At 38.2% G+C, this 22,770-nt stretch overlaps 1 protein-coding gene and 1 pseudogene across 3 annotated transcripts in view; one reads left to right on the top strand and one right to left on the bottom strand.

The window, feature by feature from the left end:
• The window catches only part of TMCC1 (transmembrane and coiled-coil domain family 1), a 255,429-nt gene that overhangs the window by 153,263 nt on the left and 79,396 nt on the right, over positions 1–22,770 (bottom strand). The gene's annotated exons all lie outside the window — the stretch shown is intronic.
• On the top strand, positions 7,614–7,714 carry LOC122911036 (annotated as a pseudogene).

The raw sequence follows: 22,770 nt of genomic DNA, 5'->3' as shown, positions 1-22,770 counted from the left end.
TCAGTCCTACATCCCCTCGCCTCCAAGGAGTAGAGAGGGACTGAAGATTGTGATCAATCACCACAGGCCAATGATATAATCAATCATGTCTATGCAATAAAGTTCCCCCCAAAATTCCTTCATCGTGGGGTTCTGAGAACTTCCAGGATGGTGAATACATGGAGATTCTAAGAAGGAGACACACTTAGAAGGTATGGAAACTCTGCCCCTCTTCCCACAGACCTTGCTTGCCCTTTGCCTCTCCTGGCCCTTCTGGAGTTATATCCTTTTACAATAAACCTGTAATCTAGTAAGTAAAATGCTTTCCTGAGTTCTATAGGCCACTCTAGCAAATTAATAGAGCCCAAGGAGTAAGTGGTAGGATAATCTGATCTATAGCCAGCTGGTCAAAAACATAGGCGAAAATCTGGATTTATCAATGGCAGTTGAAAGGGGAGGGGAGGCGGTCTTGCAAGTCTTTGCCCTTAATCTATGGGATCTGAAGCTATCCTCAAATAAGGTCAGAATTGCATCAAATTGTGGGACACCCAGCTGGTATTGCAAAGAAGTGCTTGGTGTTGGGGTGGGGTGGGGGGGACCACACATCTGGTGAGCAGAAGTAAAGCTCAGTGTGTGCTGTAGTAAAGGAGGAACATAGAGGAATGTTTTTCCCATATATAAACATCAATTCCTCTTGCAAAGATTTGCTTTTTTGCCAGTTTCAACGGCAGCTCATCCTTTTTTACCTAGTGTTTAGGTAAATCTTACTAAAAGAGAAAAAAAAAAACTACTCAGTAAACGTAATCCATATGTGACAAAGGGTAACCACTTTAAATAAGAAAATTTTTTATTGGGGCGCCTGGGTGGCTCAGTGGGTTGAGCCGCTGCCTTCGGCTCAGGTCATGATCTCGGGGTCCTGGGATGGAGCCCTGCATCGGGCTCTCTGCTCTGCGGGGAGCCTGCTTCCTCCTCTCTCTCCCTGCCTGCCTCTCTGCCTACTTGTGATCTCTCTGTCAAATAAATGGATAAACCTTTAAAAAAAAAAAAAAAAAGAAAGAAAATTTTTTATTTAATTGATTTTATTTAGTAAAAACACTAGAGCTACAAATCTTTGTAACAATGAAAACAAGATACAAAAGTCAAGCTTGTCTTGGATTTCTGTGCCAATCCACAAATCTCTGTACCCGAATGCAACAAAAGATAAGGACACAGAACTAGGAGCAAAAAACAAGGGGGGATATACATCCCAAACCAGTATGTAGACCCAAGGCAGTTAATTTATACTGTGGCCTAAGTCTCCTGAGCTGTAATCAGATCATAGAATCTTTTTTTCCATTCTCACAAAGCTCAATTTCTGACAACAGAAAACAGCCTGAATTCCATCTTTTTGCCAAGAAACTTAAGCACGATCACCTTATACTTCAAAGCCCTCGGGGGGAACATTTCTAAGAAGAATAAATTAACCTCACAAGTATTTATCTGCTTAAACTTAATTTGACTCTATGGTTGGTGCAACTCATCACAAATTTTGTAAAGGCACTGTGTGACACCCAAGGTATTTAGAAAATGGAAAGAAGCTTATCAGAGAAGTGTTTCCAATCATAAACATCAGTTTCAATAACAAAATGGGTAGATTGTTTTCTTCAGCTGTTTTGCATCTTTGTACCAGATAACAGTTAAGCAAAAGAAAACATGGACACTGTTCTTTAACCCTGAAAAATGTATAGTTGTATCCTAAACAATCTACAATCATTGAAAATGAGCTCAGTGTTGCTGGAAAGCCTCTGGTGAGCTGAAGACAGAAAACAATGTTTTCTATAATGATATTCTACTGCTACACTATGATAGGGTGATTATTTAGATGTGTATCTGCATAGCTGCTTAACATATAAGACTTTTATTAATAAGCCAAGCATATGCTCCCTAGGACTGTACTATGTTCTATAACCTTCTATTTCACTAATGTTCTAGAAAACACTTCCCACAGAACATCCATATAGAGTAGGTTATATGGATCTTCATTCAGTTCCTGTGATGTACTACTCCATTATTAAGATTCCTATAGAGAAATGCTCAGAAATAAACATATCAGAATTAGGACACTCTTACTTTTATGGCCATTCATTCTGTGATTTTTATATTTTAAAAAACAAAAGTGCTACTGAGAGGGAAATCTCAACAAATGCAGGATTAGCCATTTAAAAAAAAATCTCAAGTTCTGGTGATTCCAGCATCTGACATTCTTAGACTCACTGGAGCAGAAGGACTTCTGCCTCTTTGTGAACAATCAGAGAGAACAGGGTATTTCATAAACCAGGAAAGAAGAAAACCTCCGCCACAACAGAGAAACCTAAGTAGGTACTCTGTAGCACAATACTCAAATCACGCATAATGAAAAAGCTATTAAGTTTACTGCTGGCTTATATCTGCTACCTGAATTTCACAAAACCATTCCCTCACCAAAAAGAAAAAAGAAAAAGTAAGGGGTGGTATGGATACTAAAGTTTTTGTTTTTATGGTGAAACTATTTTAAGCTTAAAAAGGTGAAGCTATTCAATTGTACTGCAGAACAAACGATTTTTTTTTTAAAGATTTATTTATTTATTTGTTTGTTTGTTTGACAGAGAGAGAGAGAGAGAGATCACAAGTAGGCAGAGAGGCAAGGGAAGACTGGGGGAAGGAGGCTCCCTGCGGAGCAAAGAGCCAGTGGGGCTCGATCCTAGGACCCTGAGATCATGACCCAACCCAAAGGTGAAGGCTCAACCCACCGAGCCACCCAGGTGTCCCAGAACAAATTATTTTTAATGAAACAGTACTTATATCTTTTAGAGGGAATTTATTTACTAAGTCATCTAAGATACTATACACTTTAAAATAATTGTTCACTCTAAACTTGCTTTCATGTTCTCTTTCTCCCTGTTTCTCTTTTATCTGGTATAAAGAAACAGAGTAAAAGTTGATAAAGTTTATTTTTGGAAATCCTTACTTACATATTTATTCTCCCATATAGTCAAGCTATAGGCTTACAAGAGGCCTTAAAACTTTTTCCTATGTGGACAGCTTGAGAATCAGAAATCATCAATTTCTAAAGAAGACAGCAGGAGAAGTTCTGAGCAGAAGGTCTGGATGTAGAAGTTGAACAATTTCCTAATGTAATCCTGTTTCACATCTTCATTCACAGGCTAACTTTCTTACAGTGTTTTAAATTTAAAAGCTCCACCTATGAATTCCTATCTACAGTCACAGAATTTAGGAGTATCAAAGGCTGTTTAGTCCAGCTGGGCTCCAAACTGGAATCACAGATATTTCCTACAACATGCACGGTATGTGGTTCTCCAGCTTTTGCCTGATCTTCCCAAGACAGCCTACCTCAAAATTGGACAGTTCCATTGTAAGATCTGGTCTTACATTGTGGTTAGCATCACATTCCTAAGGTAAATATAAATGATTTTCATATTATCCAAAAATTCTTTAGAGGAAAGTTATTCTAATTTTTAATCTTGATCTAAATATAGGATACAGGGACGCCTGGGTGGCTCAGTTGGTTGGACGACTGCCTTCAGCTCAGGTCATGATCCTGGAGTCCCGGGATCGAGTCCCGCATCGGGCTCTCAGCTCCACGGGGAGTCTGCTTCTCCCTCTGACCTTCTCCTCGCTCATGCTCTCTCTCAAATAAATAAATAAATAAATATTTAAATATAGGATACATACACCACAGTATGTATGCAAGATAATCCAACAGACTGTGATAAGAAAACACTATAACTTCCATTTATAGTACTATCTCAACCTTTTTTTATGTTATATGATGCATGTAATTTATAGAAACAATTATACGTGCAAGATTTATAACATAAAAATATCAGAGATACATTAAAGGTGTGGATGAGCAAAATAATTTGGAGGCCAACTACTCTAGACAGTTAATGTCCTTCCTTTTATTATTATTTCTTAATATTAGGTCATAGGGAACCTACCTATATGATTATGGATCCAAGGTAGATATTAAATGCTCATCAACACTGTATCACGAACCATGTATAAATAAATATTCAGCATGAGAAATTAATGGCACCCAAATAAGCTTTCAAAATAAAAAATAATAAACATTCTTTTTTTTTAAAAGATCTTATTTATTTATTTGACAGACAGATCACAAGTAGGCAGAGAGAGAGAGGAGGAAGCAGGCTCCCCACTGAGTGGAGAGCCCAATGCGGGGCTCCATCCCAGGACCCTGGGATCACAACCTGAACCAAAGGCAGAGGCTTAACCCACTAAGCCACCCAGGCACCCCATAAACAGGCTTTCTTGTCAAAAGAGTACAGAGCAATGGATTATTCGGCTCTCCAACAAGTCTACTGTGCACATGACAACTGTGTGGACACATATACATACACACACACAGAGAAAAATGAACCTATAAGGATACCTTTCATTATCTTTCCAAAATAAATTGAAAAGTTAAACCTAATTTGACTAAATTAACCTACATTTATTTTTTTCTAAGATTTTATTTATTATTTATTTGACAGACAGAGATCACAAGTAGGCAGAGAGTCAGGCAGAGAGAGAGAGAAGGAGGCTCCCTGCCCAGCAGAGAGCCTGATGCGGGGCTCGATCCCAGGACCCTGAGATCATGACCTGAGCTGAAGACAGAGGCTTAACCCACTGAGCCACCCAGGTGCCCCAATTTACCTACATTTAAAGGCCTAAACAGGATTCCTCAGAATACTAATATTGGAAGTGATTCCAAGAAGATACCGAGGTCCATTTTAATTAATGTTTAATTTATACTGTTGTCCTTGAAATTAGCTGTTCAGTTATAATGCTATTTAGAGCATACTACCAAAATGCTTCAGTAGAGTCAGATATAGGAAATGCTTTAAGTTATAAAAGAAAATGTTCATGTTACAAGTAAATTCTAAAAGCAAGGCAAGGGAATGAAGACTGAATCTCTGGAAAGCTGGAAAGCTGCTGTTATCTAGGGTCCTTTAAAAGGCAAGCACATTTACATTAAATTAGGTTTTCAAGGTACCTCTTATTTAAAACCAAAACAACCTTCCTAAAAAAAGTAAAAATCCCATTATTTACTAAACATAAGAGTTTGCAAAGTTCAGAATTTAGGCCAACATTCATGAAGAGTTTCATAACCTGGCTGGTAATTAAAAATAAGACTTTGGGATTGTATGAAGAGGTATATACATCCCTATGTTCACTGAAGCATCATCTACAATAGGCAAGATTCATAAGCAACCTCAGTGTTCACGGATAGATGAATGGATAAAGAAGATGTGGTATATATACAAAACAATATATGCCACAAAATAGAATGGAATCTTACTATCTGCACCAACCTGAATAGACCCAGTGGGTATTATGCTAAATGAAATAAGTCAGACAGAGAAAGACAAATACCCTATGATTTCACTTATATATGGAATCTAAAAAACAAAATACACAAAACAGAAAATTGACTCACTGATAAAGGAAACAAACTGCTGGTTACCACAGGGTGAGGGGTAAGGGGGGCAGGCAAAATAGATGAAAGGGATTAAGAAGTACAACTTTAAGGACTTAGCCTAGGTGGCTCAGTCCTTAAGCGTCTGCCTTCGGCTCGGGTCATGATCTCGGGGTCCTGGGATCGAGCACGCATCAATCAGGCTCCCTGCTCGGTGGGAGGCCTGCTTCTCCCTCTCCCACTCCCCTTGCCTGTGTTCCTGTTCTCACTGTCTCCCTCTCTGTGTCAAATAAATAAATAAATAAAATCTTCTTTAAAAAAAGGTACAAACTTCCAGTTATAAATAAGTCATGGGGACATAATGTACAGCATAGGGAATATAGCCAATAATATTGTAATGACTCTGTATGATGACAGATGGTAACTAGACTTATCATAGGGATCATTTCATAATGTAAGAAAATATCGAATCACTATAATGTGCATCTGAAACTAACAGGATTTTGTATGTCAATTATACTTCAATAAAAACAAAAGAATTAGTTCCATAACCTGGTTGATAATTAAAAATAAGACTTTGGGATTACATTAGTATTAACCAAGAAAATTATGTTTTGTTTTGTTTTGAAGATTTTATTTATTTATTTGAGAGAGAGGCAGTGAGAGAGAGCATGAGTGAGAAAATTATGTTTAAAATATACTGCAGGCAGTAAGAATCACTAGTATAATACAGAAAAATTAGTGTGTTATTTCATCAAACGTCACTCTCAGCAATACCAGAATGTATCAGCAGAGGGCTTCTAGAAATCATGGTAGTAAATCTTCCTAGTAACATCCTTCCCAAGTAAACCAGGAAATGAATTAATTCCCTGCTACTGATATTTGCTAAAATGATTTATATTCAAATTAATTGCCAACATCTGATTAAGATTCTAGCTCAGAAATCAAATATGAGAATTACTCTCCAACTAAAAAATTTCACATCCAAACCAGGAAAGCAATATTCAAATGTCAAATACTGCTTTCCAGATTACAACTTGCACTGTAAGATCAAATTTTTCTAAGCCTCCATGAAAGTGCCAATACTATTTTTTTAAAAATCTCTGTAAAGTATAAGATCATGACATCACAAATAACAGGTAAGCAACATTTATCTTACCTCCCCTAAGAGAAACTAAACGGCTAACAAGAATTTTCTTCCTCTTTGTCCCCTACAGACCTAGACCACTCCCCTGTCATCACATCTAGTTTCCTGACAGACACTTTAGTGCAATCCCAAAGACGACTTCTATTGCAGTAGGCTGAAATTTCTATTATTCTCAGCTGGAAATTACTGTTTTGTTTTGTTTTTAAGACAAAACCTCTTTGGATTTCAAGTATCACCAAACAGACATTAAAGAAGATAATGTTAGGGTGCCTGGTGTGGCTCAGTTGGTTAAGTATCCGACTCTTGATCTCAGCTCAGGTCTTGATTTCAGGGTTGTGAGTTCAAGCCCCATTTTGGGGTCCATGCTGGGGATGGAGCCTACTTTGAAAAAACAAAACAAAAATAAAAAGAACTGAGCAATGACTTAAAAACAGAAATTCCTGAAGATCTAAGTATAAAAATGACTAGATTATTAACACCCCACAAAACTCTTGATTATTCTCATTTGATCATGTCCATACATCAAATAATACTACAAATATAAAATAAGAAAAATTAGGTTGCAAGTGTAGGAAATATTAAGTGACATTCCCCACCTTTAACACTACATTAAAAGATATAATTTGAAAGCATTTCACTCTTAAAAGCAAATATTTTAGAAGTTCTTCAGAAAAGTCTTTTCTAACATTCCCAAAGTTACTAAGCACCTGTCATGCTTAATTTTAATTGTGCTGAAATAAATTCTATGGATTTCACCAAATGAAAGTTAAAGATATGAAAAGTCAGTCAGACTGCAAAAGGGGAAAAAAATTTCAAAATGGAGCTGTGTACATTAGAAGAACCAAACAGTACCTTAGAATTAGGAAAGTAATAAACAGCTCAGTTCTAGTTCCTGCCATATCCATTTCTGGGCATTATGTTGTTCTAGAGACTAATTTAAGAGGATTACTAAAGAACTAGAATAACCAAGAGTTGATAGACCAGTATGACTAAGTATTCAAAACCATGATATGGAAGAACGCCCCAGTGCTTGCTTCAGCAACATATATACAAAAATGGAACAATACAATTGATTAACATGGCCCAAGCACAAGGATGATATTCAAATTTCTGAAGCATTCCATATTTGTCATGGACTTCTGGAGTCCTTAGTGAATTGCTGAAACCACAAATTTAGATATAGATCTAAAGAATCTACCTGCTGTGTAGTTTTCCAGTGGAGTCCAGGAGGCTCCCAGTTCATTCAGTATCCCAAGAATCCTCTGACTCGCATAGCTAGAAAGTATTTTTAAGCCACTCTTTTTAGGTCAACTTTCTCCTTGACCTATCTATTCTAGACTATTATGGATGGCAGCTATGAGGTTATTCTTAACAAAACCCACAACAACAGTAGTGGTCAAAAGCACAACTTCTGGAGCTAGAAAGGCATGCTTCCGATATCCAGTAAACTTCTAACCAATTGTGTGAATTTGGTAAGTCATTTCAACCTCAATCTTCTGTTTTCCTCACTTATAAAATAGATAATAGTATTTCACAGTACAGCATTTATACTAAGGATTCACTATTGCATTCTAGCACTTAGAATGCTTGAAGCACTAAATATTTGCTGAATTAAAAAATAAAACAGAATATCCAGGGCACCTGGGTGGCTCAGTCAGTTATACACCTGCCTTCAGCTCAGGTCATGATCCCAGAGTCCTGGGATAGAGCCCTGCATTGAGCTCCCTGCTTCTCCCTCTCCCTCTCTGCCTGCTGCTCCCCCTGCTGGTATGCGTACTCTCTCTCTCTCTCTGTCAAATAAATAAATAAAATCAAGTTAGATAGGTCGGTTAAGTAGGAAGGGAGGGAAGGGAGGGAAGAGAAGGGGCTGGAGAGGGGAAGACAGAGCAGGGCAAGGGAGGGTAGAGGAGGAGGGAGGAAGCCCCAAGGATTTGGGATTATTTACCTAGAAAAGGGATTCTTCAGAAACACTTTCTGAAAGAAACCCCGGGGCACCTGGGTGGCTCAGTGGTTTAAGCAGTGGCCTGCAGCTTAGGCCATGATCCCAGGATCCTCGGATAGCGCCCCACATCAGGGTCCTTGCTCAGCAGGGAGCCTGCTTCTTCCCTAACTGCCCTTCCTCCTGCCTGTGCTTGCTCTCTGTGTCTCTCTTGCTCGCTCTCTCTGTCAAATACACAAAATCTTTAAGAAAGAATGGGAGGAGAGGAGAGGGGAGAACAGAGGAGGGGAAGAAATCCCCCTCTGCAGAGGCAATATATACGAACTGGAAAAATACAATTTAATATAGATTTCAGTTTAATATATTAGATTTGTCTAACAGAGGAACCTAGAAGAATGGGCTTCTTTGGGAGATTCTGAAAGGGAAGATAACCACTTGGGGAGAATGTTACAGAGAGCGAATAAAATAACTGTAGAAGTCCCTTCCAACCTAAAACATTGTGTTAATGAAAGGTCAAAAAGGTAAGTGGAACTTCCTTTAGGACAATGCACCAGAATTCTTGTCTTACCTGTCAGACAGCTGTAGCAACTTGGCAGGGGGAAAACCCTAAAAGTAGAGAATTAAAAAGAACCATTGCTAAGGTACCCAGGTGGCTCAGTTGGTTAAGCATCCAACTCTTGATCTCAGTTCAGGTCTTGATCTCAGGGTCATGAGTTTGAGTCCTGTACTGGGGTTCTTAAATAATAATAATCATAATAAATTTAAAAAATAAGAATCATTGCTACTACTGGGTTACCTACCCAGTCAGATTACCTGAAGGGAAGATAAATAACCTTGTACTTCCTACTTTAAAGCCCTGTTTTGAGGTTAAGATTGGTGGCTTCTGCACTTCCCGCAATTTCACTGTAGTATTTTGACAGTGGATGTGGAAAGCAATGGAAAACTTCTACTCCTTTATCTAAATCTCTACTTATTCATTTCTACTATAAGAGCTAATTATTGGACTTCAAATCTTATTTTAATTGTTAAGACAAATTGTTTAATTTTTTTTCTTTAGGTGTTTCAGGGAAATTAGTTTCCTTAGATGTGGGCATCCAGTTGACAGGTTACTGACATTTTGGCAGTCTAGATCTTTCTAAGATCTTCTATACCCTCTGCCTTTCTATTACACACACCCCTCACACTAAGTACATGATAAAAATGTACAATATTGAGGCATCTGTGCTATAGAATGAGCACAAAAAATTAGATTTAGCCATGTACTAGCTCTCTAGTCTTAAGCAAGTTTAAAATTTTCCCTAAGCTCTACTTACTTCATTTGTAAAAAAATAAAAATTTTTAAAAAGGGAGATCAGAACTACCTCAAAAAGCAGACATGCAATGTAAATTACATCATATACATAAACAAGATCTTGCATACATTAGATACTCAATAAGCTGAGTAGGATCCCACATAATACATTAAAACAAATTCACCTACACACACACACACACACACACACACACACACACAAAATCCCTGCAAAGATCACTACCAACTACAATTCTCCAACATTATTTTGTGGTTAGTGTGAGACTACAATGAGCCCTCTTCCACCCCACCCTCAACTTCCCAATGCAGAAAGAACTTCACAGAGACTGTATATTTAACTGGTTATCTCAGTAAACAGAAGAAGCCTTATCTTAGGCCCTGTAAATAATTACTCCATTTTCTTATTATTTTGTTTAGGTATGTGAGAATCCAGAAAGTCACTGCTCATATTTTAATGATGAATAGTATTAAAATAACTCTAAGGAATCATTGCAGTACTTTATTTCCATTATTACTCATCTGAAAAAGAAGACAAGAATTATTTAAAAGTAATAGCATAAGAAACCAAACAGGTAGAATGAAATCAGTCTTTGTCACTATTCTTAGATTTCTGCCCTCATTCAAACAAGCTGATCCAGTTACTAGCTGAAAAAGGAAAAAAAAAAAAAACCCAAACAACTTTATTTTCTCCTTTTCTTGTCTCCTGCTTGACAGAACCGGTATTCTTCAATTCTCTGACAAGATCAAAAAGATAAAAAGGCAAGAATGCCAATAAACACAGAATTAGAGGGGACCCAGGGATCTGGAACCGGTATAATTCATAACCAGCTGTATAACCTCAAACAGGTTTTAACATCCTTGGGCCTGTAAAATGAGGAGTTTAGTTAAGACTGTCCCTAAAGCTCAGCAGTCTGAGTCTTTGCTAATCACTTGGCAACAACCAGGACCTACTGGCTGAAAATCATTTGTGTTGCAAGGGACTCATTTTGTAACCCAAAGTTTCTAAATTCTTCACTTCCTCATTATTACAACTTTGAAATCTGAGTCAAGGCTCCTCATCCCAGTCAGATGTTACTATGTGTTTTTCAGTTCTTGATAAATATTTGACTTGATCTTTGGCTGAAAGTGTGAATATTCTTATACTATATAAACCAATAAACCCTTGCTAACTCTTTTTACAAAGAGACTTGTCATAAGATAAAAATTTTTTGAGGTGGGGAGAGGCAGAGGGAGAGAGAGAGAGAGAGAATCTTAAGCAGACTCCATACTCAGTGTGGAGCCCAATGCGAGGCCCAATCTCACAACCCTAAGATCACGACTTGAGCCAAAATCAAGAATCAGATGCTTAACCAACTGAGCCACCCAGGTGTCCCAAGATTAATTTTTAAAATCAAACATCTGTTATATATCTAAAACGATTCTATTTAGGAAAAGGGTATTTTCGAAGTCCATCTATATATAAAATAAGAGACACAAATCAATGTGAATATATACTGTGACCCTAAAGTATGAAAGGAGCAAAGTGAAACCTAGTCTGCTTTTATTGACTGACAAGATCACAAGTCATGATGTGGTATCAAAATAAGTCAATTTTTAACAAATACTTAAAAAGTCCAATACTGTGCTAACCTGCCAAAGTTGGCTATCTTTCTTGAGATAAAACGTTGTACTATGATCTCTGGAAGAAAAAAAAAAATCAATCTGTTCTACTGATTACTTTATATAATACATGATCCTGGTCTGTCCTTCTGTCTAGATTATCTATTTATCTACCTATGAGTCTTTGAAAACTAATGGCCACAAGGGAAGACAATTTAATAGTGTTATGGATAAACAAAAGAGTAACGGGACCCTGGATGCCAAAACTACCTCCCACAACTAAGATTCAAGGCTACTGATAAAGTACACAAATCCCTTGTGAATAAAAGGGAAAAGCAGAAGTGGGGTCATATATTATGCTCCTTTAGAGATCTAATTACTCTGAAGTCTATACCTGTTTAACAATGTAAAGGAAAAGGAGGTTAGATCTAAAGTGAAGAGTGAACTCAACACTGCTTTATGTTGAGCCTTCATCACAAAAGCTGCTGTTCTAAACAGAGGAATATAACTCATATTTTTAAAAATATAACCAAAAGAAAAAAACAAAACAAAATAAAACCTTTTAGAGGCATCCTTAAGATAACTTTGTAAAACATATTTACCAAGTTCAAGAACACCCTAGGTATACCTTCAATTTCACCCTTATGACAACCACATTAAATGTCAATACAAGATCATTAAGCATAATCAAAATATCTCTTGGATCACCACATAAATAACTATATTAAAAGAAACATACACATTCTTGACCTCTGAACTAGGGTCAATAAACCTAAAGGTTACTTATTTTGGCAACCAAGTTTGCTCTATAAGGTACCTTTAACAGAAAATAACTAAAGAGCTAAAATATATCTCCATATCTGGCTTATTCCTACTTTTCCAAGTTCATATTATTTCCTTGACAAGAAAAAAATATTCCCTTGACAGTGTCACCTACCTGACCCTAAATACACAGAAAACAGAGATCTCTATTGGTGCTCCTCATAAATTTTAATTTTTCAGCTATTTTGTGGAAAATGGACATTATCTTACCACTTCTCCCAAACAAATCTTTAGGTCTTAAATTTTTTTTACCTTTAAGATTTTAAAATTCTGTCATTAAGTCTTACCTAAGTCTTCTATTATCTATTCATTTCCATAGTTATCATTTCAGTTTGATATTTACAAATGACACCCACTATGCCTATATCATAGTCATCATACTTAATCTAGCTCATATCCTAATGATATCCTGTGCTAGTTACTTCTCAAGTCATAATCCTTTATTTATTAATATCTTGTCCACAGGACAGTCAGGACAGACACTTCCACCAGCTGATCTTGGCCTAGGGGCACCACCTGGTGGTTAGCAATAGGAACTACCTCTCCCACCACCTCATTTCTTCTACACTCGAAGAACAGTACTCCTGAGTTTCAGGTTGTGCTCATAGAGCAGCTAATTCAATCTTAGAGATCTCCCTTTAGGGAGTGCCTGGGTGGCTCAGTTATTTAGGTATCCCAATCTTGATCTCAGCTCAGGTCTTGACCTCGGGATTGTGAGTTCAAGCCCCGCGTGGAGCATACTTAAAAAACAACAACAAAAAACTCGCTTCCATATGAACAGAGCTGGATGCCATCCTGCTGTGATTTACGAAGGAGGCAGAATCCCTTATTTATAAACTCTGGGTAAACTTCAAATTCTAAATCTACATATTATCTTAATAATTTTAAGAATGAGATTGAGAATGAGAAAGAAAAAGGGGTTTCGAGAGCTAAACCAAAGATGGACTTCAGAGGGGTGCCTGGATGGTTCAGTGGGTTAAGCCGCTGCCTTCAGCTCAGGTCATGATCTCAGGGTCCTGGGATCGAGTCCCGCATCGGGCTCTCTGCTCAGCAGGGAGCCTGCTTCCTCCTCTCTCTCTGCCTGCCTCTCTGCCTACTTGTGATCTCTGTCAAATAAATAAATAAAATCTTAAAAAAAATAAAAATAAAAAAAATAAATAAACCAAAGATGGACTTCAGAGGGGTGCCTGGGTGGTTCAGTGGGTTAAGCCTCTGCCTTCGGGTCAAGTCATGATCTCAGGGTCCTGGGATCAAGCCCCGCATCAGGCTCTCTGCTCTGCGGGGAGCCTGCTTCCACCTCTCTCTCTGCCTACTTGTGATCTCTCTCTCTCTCTGTCAAATAAATAAATAAAATCTTAAAAAAAAAAAAAAAAATGGACTCCAGAAAGCAGCAGGCACTGAGCTCTCTGTGTCTCAGCCAGTGTTGGCCTTGGTGCGAAGTCCTTGTGGGCATTCCCAGCCCCGATTCCACCTTGTGGAGATATGGGCCCAGGAAAGCAGTCTGAAGCTGCTTCTGCTCCTGATTTGCCAGCTTAGAGGCAGAAAAAGCAGCTGGGACAGTGCTACATGGGACCTCCAGTATGGGGAAAGGCAGTGCCTTTCCCTTGTCCTCTGCCCAGAGCTGTCCACTTCTGTTTCATGGAAAATCCATATGCAGACCTGGAAATCATGATTCTGTCAGGTTGATTCAGTCTTTTCAGTGTGAAATCATCCCAACATTTGGGCTCTCAGCCACCAAACAGAGGGGATTACCAGAAGAGTAATTCTATCTTGCCTTTCCACCCTACCTGCCTGTCCCAACCCCTTCCAGCCAATATTACAAAAAAATTCTCTTTCTCTCTGTCCATACTGTAAGTAACCCACAAAACTTCCCTAACTACAGCCTAATAAAATATACTTTTTTTTCTAAATTCACCTATTAACAAGAATATGATATAGTGAGCTCTGAAGTGATAGTAACCTTAACAGAGAACTAGGATGACTAACTTTGAACTTACCCTTCATTAGCTTCCAAAGTTTGCATTACCTTCACATTTCCCTTTTACTAAGCTTATTCTTTCTCAGAATTAATGGCAAAAAAAAAAATCTCATTTATTGTTACTGTTTTATAAAATAGGGAGTATTTAAACAACATTAATTAGTATTTTTTCACTGTTTAGTCACCACAGTAATTGTGAAATAGTGTATAATATTTCACCTAGATTTTGGAGGAATGGAATTTGGTGGCCGGTCTGAGAATCTATAAACCATTTTTTTATTATTAAATTTTTTAATTTTTTTATAAACATATAATGTATTATTAGCTCCAGGGGTACAGGTCTGTGAATCGCCAGGTTTACACACTTCACAGCACTCACCATAGCACATACCCTCCCCAATGTCCATAACCCAACCACCCTCTCCCTATCCCCTCCCTCCAGCAACCCTCAGTTTGTTTTGTGAGATTAAGAGTCTCTTCTATAAACCACTTTTAACACTGACATTCAAAAGGACTTTTCCCATAGAAATAAACAATTAAATGTCATTTCAGAAGCTGGTAGATGCTTACACTACATGATAATAACTTCTCAGCTGAGCTCCCTGATACCTTAACTGTTTTTTTTTTTTCCTATTTCATTCCATCTTGAACATAACTATTTTAAAAAATACATTTCACAGAGGTCTCCCTCTGCCTACCACTTCATCTGCTTGTACTCTGTCAAATAAACAATTTTTTTAAAAATAAAACAATAAAAAATTAATAAATACGTACATACATTTTCAATATGCAACCACCTTTCAATCCATACTGAGGGCTTCTTATTTCCAATCACATCATCCAAATTAGTTTTGCAGTTATAATACTAAATCAAACTCCTCTCCCCTAAAGAGAAATTTTTAAAAATTGGCTATACATAGTTATACACTCTTCCAATCTTCTCTTATTACTTCCTCTAAATGCTTTTCTAGACCTCATAATGGTTAGAGGCTTAGAGTGCTAGGTAGGAAATAAAGATAACTAATACATGGTCCTAGCCCTCCAGAGACTCAAAATTGGGGGTTTTGTTTTGTTTTGTTTTCTCCAAGAATAAAACTCTAAAGTACATCTCAGGCACCTGGGCAGCTCAGATAGTTAAACATCTGACTCTGGGTTTTGACTTGGGTCATGATCTCAAGGTCGTGAGATCAAGCCCCATGTTGAGCTCTGCTCTGGGCATGGAGACTGCTTGGGATTCTCTCTCCCTCCCCCTCACCTCCTATGCGCGATCTCTCTTTCTCTTTCTCATAAGCAAACAAACAAGCACATCTTAGCTATTTTGAAACTTGAAATTCACATGTATTATGTTGTTTTAAGATGGAAAAGATCTCTTCTTACTGTGCCTCATATTCCTAAGACAACCTCCAAGGAGCACATGCTCTATAAAGTCCCTATCAGTAACACAAACCTGTACTTAGCTCCCCCGGTCTCTGAACTTCTATGGCCCTTGACTCAGTAACATAAGATTTTATATTGTCCTCTCTATTGAAGCTTTTAACCACAAGGATGGTTTATAATTATGTGGTAGATACTAACCAACTCAGACCTTCAGGTGGCCAAGCAGAGCCTAGTGGGACCAGATCAACTACCCTGGCTATGAACATGTCATCACTTTACCTTGCTGTGCTGGACAGATATTTTAATTTTCTTTTTTTTAAGTTCTTTTTTTAAAAAATATTTTATTTATTTATTTGACACAGAGAGAGATCACAAGCAGGCAGAGAGGCAGGCAGAGAGAGAGGGAGGAACCAGGCTCCCTGCTTAGCAGAAGCCTGATGTGGGGCTCGATCCCAGGACCCTGAGATCATGACCTGAGCCAAAGGCAAAGGCTTTGACCAACTGAGCCACCGAGATGCCCCGATATTTTAATTTTCTATGTGTGCCATGAAAAAGACTGTGAAGTACAAGTTTAATTTGTGGCATTTTCAAATTAGAAGTGACTTATTATTTAGTACAATGATCTCATCTGAAAAATGAAGGAAATGAAACCTATGGAATTTAATTTGTTTAAGGTTACACTGGTATTAAATACACTGGTATTTAATAACAGAAACAAGCCATTCTCAGAATCTATAACTGAAGGCCCCTGACTTCTGGGCTTGATCACACCACATAACTCTGCTTCTTCAGTTGCCACTTACGTAAATCATAAAACTTGTCACCCCCCAAGACTGTAAGCAATTTGATAATAAGGCTGTAACACAATTTGTATGTAGCTCTCATATCTCTTAAAGTGCTAATCTCCAACTCAGGAGTACTTAAGAAATAGTTAATGGTGGAATAAAAAATCTTCAGTATAAAGAAATGTCCTACTTAATGAAAAAGACAACTTCAAGTTCCATACTTAGAAATGTGCCTGAATAGTATAAGTATTTATGTATATTCAAATGTGTACATAAACAGAATGTGAAAAAGTGGACAAATGTACTTTGGGAGAAAAGGTACTTGAGTACCTGAAATTATACCTGAGAACAGGCAACTGACATGACTATTCTAAAAACCACATATATGGGATCTAAATTTATTAAAAACAAGACAACTGGCTCAAAATGGAGTCACATACATTAAATCCCACGTTATCAACCTGAGAATCTAATTACAGTCACCTCTCCCAGAAAGGTGCTCTTTAAACCAACAAATCAGGAATTACCTGATCAGGATTAGTTAGGTAATCTGCCTAGTAACTCCTGAGATTTCCCTTCAGGGAAAGTAACACCGTAATATCAATCCAATTTTTGCCTAGTGAAACATTCTTGTATCTGGTCCTTTCTGTCTATAAAACTTTGTATAGCTCTTCAGAGCTCCTAAATTTGCTATAATGGACGATGCCCAAGTTGCAAATTGTTGAATAAAGCCAGTAAGATCTTTAAATCTTAACCAGTTGAATTTTTCACAATGTGAAAAGCATTAGCATTTAAACCATACAACATAAATTTAATATACATAAATGAAATCCTTAGCAAAACCCATTCCAAATGTTGTTCCTCACCTATCTGGCATGCATAGATAAGAGGTTATGACTGATGGCCTTGATGTGCATTACCATCCCCTCCCCTTAACAATGCCAAGAAAAACCAATTTCAGTAAAATTTCTTTACTGCAGCCGCTTTTAGAATTTTTCCCTTTGCTCTTCCCTCTGCCCGGCTTGCTTTTCCCCCTAGATAGCTCTTTGGTTTCCTCCCATCCTTCAGATACTTGCCCACGTATCAAGAAGTGCTTAAAATTTCCTGCTCTAGAATTCATCTCCCATCACAACTGTCATATTGTATAAGGATTTCTCACACTATCCAAAATACAGCATTCATATGAAAATTTCTGTAAGCTGAAATGATGTAAAGCAAAGAAACAATTACCATTAATTTATGTGAAAATATTTCTGATCATCCCCAGACTCAAAAAGTAACCTCTTAGGCTTTTCGGATACACTAGGACATATCTTAGTAACAGAGGCACAAAATAAATTGAGATAACACACAGATGCTAAGACACAGTTCAAAGCTATGAGAGGTTAATGCTGAGATGCTGAGTGTGGTTAAAAGGAAAGGAGTTTGGCAGTGCTACCTTTACTGCTAGGGATGTGCCCTCTGTAACTGCTCCCTGCAAAATAAACACTGAATGCTACTGTCACTTTTCACCTTTGTTTGTAAAACCAAAATTCCTCTTCAGATTTTTTTTCCATTAGCCAAACAAGCATTAACATAGGTCTTTCATAAAAGCAAAAGCTTAATGGGAACTTTTGAAAAGCAGGGGATAACTATTTTATTTACATTTTTATTTACCTTCTCTTACTATATAGTAAGCTCCACAAAGACAAATATTCTTTTTTTTTTTTTTTTTAAGATTTCATTTATTTATTTGACAGACAGAGATCACAAGTAGGCAGAGAGGCAAGCAGGGGGCGGGGAGCAGGCTCCCTGCTAAGCAGAGAGCCTCGATCCCAGGACCTTGAGACCATGACCTGAACAGAAGGCAGAGGATTTAACCCACTGAGCCACCCAGGTGCCCCACAAATATTCTTTATTTGTTTTATTCACTCATATATTCTTAGTACCTAAGACCAGGGTAGACAAAGTATGGGCCATGGCCCAGATACTGTGCACCACAGCCATACCCAGGTATCCATTTACACATTGTGGGTGGCTGCTTTCATGCTACAATGCAGAGCTGAACAGTTGCAACAGAGACCAGATGGTAAAAAATACTGCTATTTACATAAAAAGTTTGTAAAGCACTGACCAAAAACAATGTTAGGTCAAATACTCATAAACATTTACTGAGCAAAATGTATGAAAAACAAACAATAGCAAAAAAAAAAAAAAAAAAAACCTTTTCATTTTCATCTGTATAGTTAGTTTTTCATATCCTACACCATGAATTCGAAGAACAAAGTTGGCAAGAGCACTAAAATTCAGATAGTTAAGTAATAAACTTGCTTAAAATCACTCAGCTAGTAAATGCCAAATCCAGGATAGAAGTCTTTTTCTTCTTAAATTGTTTTCTGTTATAATCAAGCAAATTTTAAGGTGATAATTATTTTCTACTCTTCAATTTGAGGATTAAAGACCCTCAAATCTGACTTAATAATCTTACAAGTAATCTGAGTGTTTCAAAGTCTAACTAACCACAAAACAATGATTATATGTAAAAAACTTGAGGGAACCAAATTAAACTATTCTGAATTTGAAGGCCTCCTTTTTACCCTAATTCTACCGTCCATTTCTTCCCTTGATGTCACTTTATTGTTAAACATTAACAGCATCCTAATACTGAGGCACATTTATATACTACATTGAAATGTCAAAGCACTTACTCAAATAATCTCAATTTAGGGGCGCCTGGGTGGCTCAATGGGTTGAAGCCTCTGCCTTCGGCTCAGGTTGTGATCCTGGGGTTCTGGGATTGAGCCCCGCATCAAGCTCTCTGCTCCACAGGGAGCCTGCTTCCTCCTCTCTCTCCGCCTGCCTCTCTACCTACTCGTGATCTCTCTCTCTCTGTCAAATGAATAATAAAAAAAAAATCTCCATTTATACCATAAAATGTATACTGACTTCAGGACCACTATGAATGTTACCACTGCTTTAAAACATGGACTATCTCTAACCTATAGGCATGAAAACAAACATTCCATAGCCATACTAAGCTTTTATTTTTTAAAAAATATTTTATTTATTTATGTGAGAGAGAGAGAGTACAAGCAGGGAGAGCCGCAGGCAGAGGGAAAAACAGGCTCTCCACTGAACAAGGAGCCTGACGTGGGACTTAATCCCAGCACCCTGGGATCATGACCTGAGCCAAAAACAGACGCTTAACCAACTGAGCTACCCAGGCATCCTTTAAGCTTTTATTCTTTCATTGGGTCTTTCTTATTGCAATAACTTAATAGTTTTTAATGAGATATTTTATGTTCTTGCATAAAATTTACATCAAAGCTCATTAATCCTTTTTTAAAGATTTATTTATTTATTTATTTATTTGACAGACAGAGATCACAAGTAGGCAGAGAGGCAGGCAGAGAGAGAAAGAGGAGGAAGCAGACTCCCTGCTGAGTAGAGAGCCCCATGTGGGGTTCGATCCCAGGACCCTGGGATCATGACCCAAGTGGAAGGCAGAGGTGTTAACCCACTGCGCCTGGGAGGCGCCCCTCATTAATCCTTTCTTCATAGAGAACCCCTCTCTTGCTAATCAACTCCACCTGCCTCCTGGGAAAATCCTATTCAGGACCTTCAAAAGGATCATTGTTATTCTCTTGCTTTGATCTGACAGCTCTGTTCAAGGCTGCTAAGACCCTGGTTTCAGCCAATCATCATTTCTGGCCTAGATTCTACAAGAGACTCCTACCCATTCTCCTTCTAGACTCCCCGCAGTCTACTCACGTGGCAGTCAGAGTGATTCTTTAAAAAAATAAGTCAGATGGAAGTACCTGGGTGGCTCAGGAGTTTAAGCATCTGCCTTCGGCTCAGGTCATGATCCCAGGGTCCTGGGATGGAACCATGTGTCAGGCTCCCTGCTCAGCAAGAAGCCTACTTCTCAACCTCTCTCACTCCCTGTTTGTGTTCCCTCTCTGGCTGTCTCTCTGTCAAATAAATAAAAAGTCTTGGGGGGGTGGGGAATGTCAGATTATTATACCACTCTTCTGCTCAAAACACCCAATGGCTCTGCATCTCATTTAGTCCTTACAATGTTTATGAAGCTCTACCTGATCTGGCCACCTGTGACCTCTCTGATCTATCTCTTACTATGGTCCCCTGCTCGCTCAGCTTTTTCACACTGGCTTCCTTGCCATTCCTTTGACAGTCAGACAGGCTCCCACTCTCAGGTTACTTCATTTCCCTTGAATACTTATCCCCCAGACAGCACACCACATGACTAACTCTTTCATCTTCTGAAGTCTTCACTCAAATATCACCTTCTTGAGGAGGCCTACCCTTATCGTTCCACTTCAATCAAAACTGCAACTCACCTCCCCTCCATACACACTCTGGATCTCTTTTCTCTCATTTATTTTTTTCCATAATACTTATCATCTTACAACATAAAATTCATTTATTATATTTATTGTATGCTATCTCCTTCAATACAAAGAAAACTCCATAAGGGCAGAAATCTCTGCCTGTTTTGTTTTCTGAGGTACCCAAACTACCTAGAACATTGCCTAATACATAATAGTATTGAATAAATATTGATGATAGAATGAATGAAAGCTTACTCCATTTCAAAGATTTAGCCATGTACATTCTCAAACTCACTAATTAGATCTCCTTTCTTGTTCCCTATGTCTATGTACTGTTCACTAATTCACTGAACATATAAACCAAGGGTAGAAGCCTTAGTCATAGGGAATATAAGATACCCTGTCCTCATATATCTCTTGTCTTCACTTCTACCATCAATCCCTTGATTTAAATTACTGTTCTCTCTCACCTGGACTGCTATAATAGCCTTCTGGCTCATCTACCTGCATTCAGTCTAAATCTACTCCAATCCACTCTTCATGCTGTAAGCAGTGCTCATCTATAATCACAAAGTTCATATTACACTCCCCCTGCCCCAAGCCTTGCTTAAAATTCTTTGATGCTACTCTTCCTTATTAGGTGGAGAAAACCTGCTTAATGTTGTCTGCAAACCGCTGTATGAACTGCACCTATCTACCTCTCCAGCCTTAACCAGTATTCACTTGCATGCATGCACACACACCAAGTATATACACCTGCCATTCTATCCTTCATATGCAGCAAAACTTCTCCCTTCTTAGGGCCTTCGTACCTGCAACTCAGGTACCTCATTCAGATAAACGTCAGTTTATCCTGTCAATCTCTTTCAACCACTTCCTCAGGAAAGTCATACCCTGCCTTTCTTAAGTAGGTCAACTGTCCCTATGACAGGCTCCAGTAGCACTTGTCACAGCTGAAAATTTAGACTTGTGTTGAATGATTCTTTAATATGTGTCCCCATGAGAGCAAGAATCACATCTGGTTTTGTTCACCATAATATCCACTGCCTAGCACATATCAGATCATATATATTTGCTAAATAAAGGACTAAAAGTATTAACCATAATATGGAAATATGAAAACTGCAGAAGAATAAAAAGTGTGGGAAACAAGGGCTAGGTTCTGTATGAGGCAGGGAATGGCGTGAGATAAAGAAGTCCACATGGCCTAAATCGTGGAAGGCCTTGCATATCATTTTAAGGAACTTTCTTTACTCCTCATATAATGGTGGACCCAGTGAAGGTTTTTAAGCAGTGGAAATGGCACCATTTGCTTTGTTTTAGGTAGTTCCCAGAGGCTGCATGCAGCACATAGAAAGGATCTGAGAGGCAATGAGATGATGGATGGAGGCCCAATCTAAGGCACTAACTTAGGAATGGAGAACAGGAGCGAATTTGGGGATTGTCTGATTAAAGACTGAAAGAGATCAGAATAATTCCTAAGGTTGCCAGCGTGGGTGACTTGTGACTTACAAAGTCAGATCTAGTGATTCTCAAACTCATGGGTTGATTGCACTAGAATTATCTGGGAGCTTGATTTAAAGTGGGATTTTCGGGACACCTGGATGGCTCAGTTGGTTAAAGAACTGCCTTCGGCTCAGGTCATGATCCCAGGGTCCTGGGATCAAGCCCTGCATCGGGCTCCCCACTCAGCGGGGAGCCTGCTTCTCCCTCTCTAACTCTCCTGCTTGTGTTCCCTCTCTTGCTTTCTCTGTCAAAAAATAAATAAAATAAAAAATAAATTAATAAATGGGATTTTCCAGGCTCCATACCAGACCTCCTAAATCAGAAATTCTGGGAGTAGGGCATAAAAACTATATTTTCAACTAGTGTCCTAAATGATTTCTTCTGTATTCACATAAGTTTGGAAACAACTAAGAAAACATAAAAGAAGACAAAAAGGTTTATGAGAAATGATGATGAATTTAAATTTGGAAATGAAGAGTTTGAATTACCTAGGCAGATAACTAACAGACAAGGAGATAACTAATTCTGAAGATCACAGGT

The sequence above is a fragment of the Neovison vison genome, chromosome 6 (assembly GCF_020171115.1).
Source record: "Neovison vison isolate M4711 chromosome 6, ASM_NN_V1, whole genome shotgun sequence".
NCBI lineage: Eukaryota > Metazoa > Chordata > Mammalia > Carnivora > Mustelidae > Neogale > Neogale vison.
The sequence above is the reverse complement of the archived record's forward strand: the minus strand, read 5'-3'. Positions and strand labels throughout refer to the sequence as shown.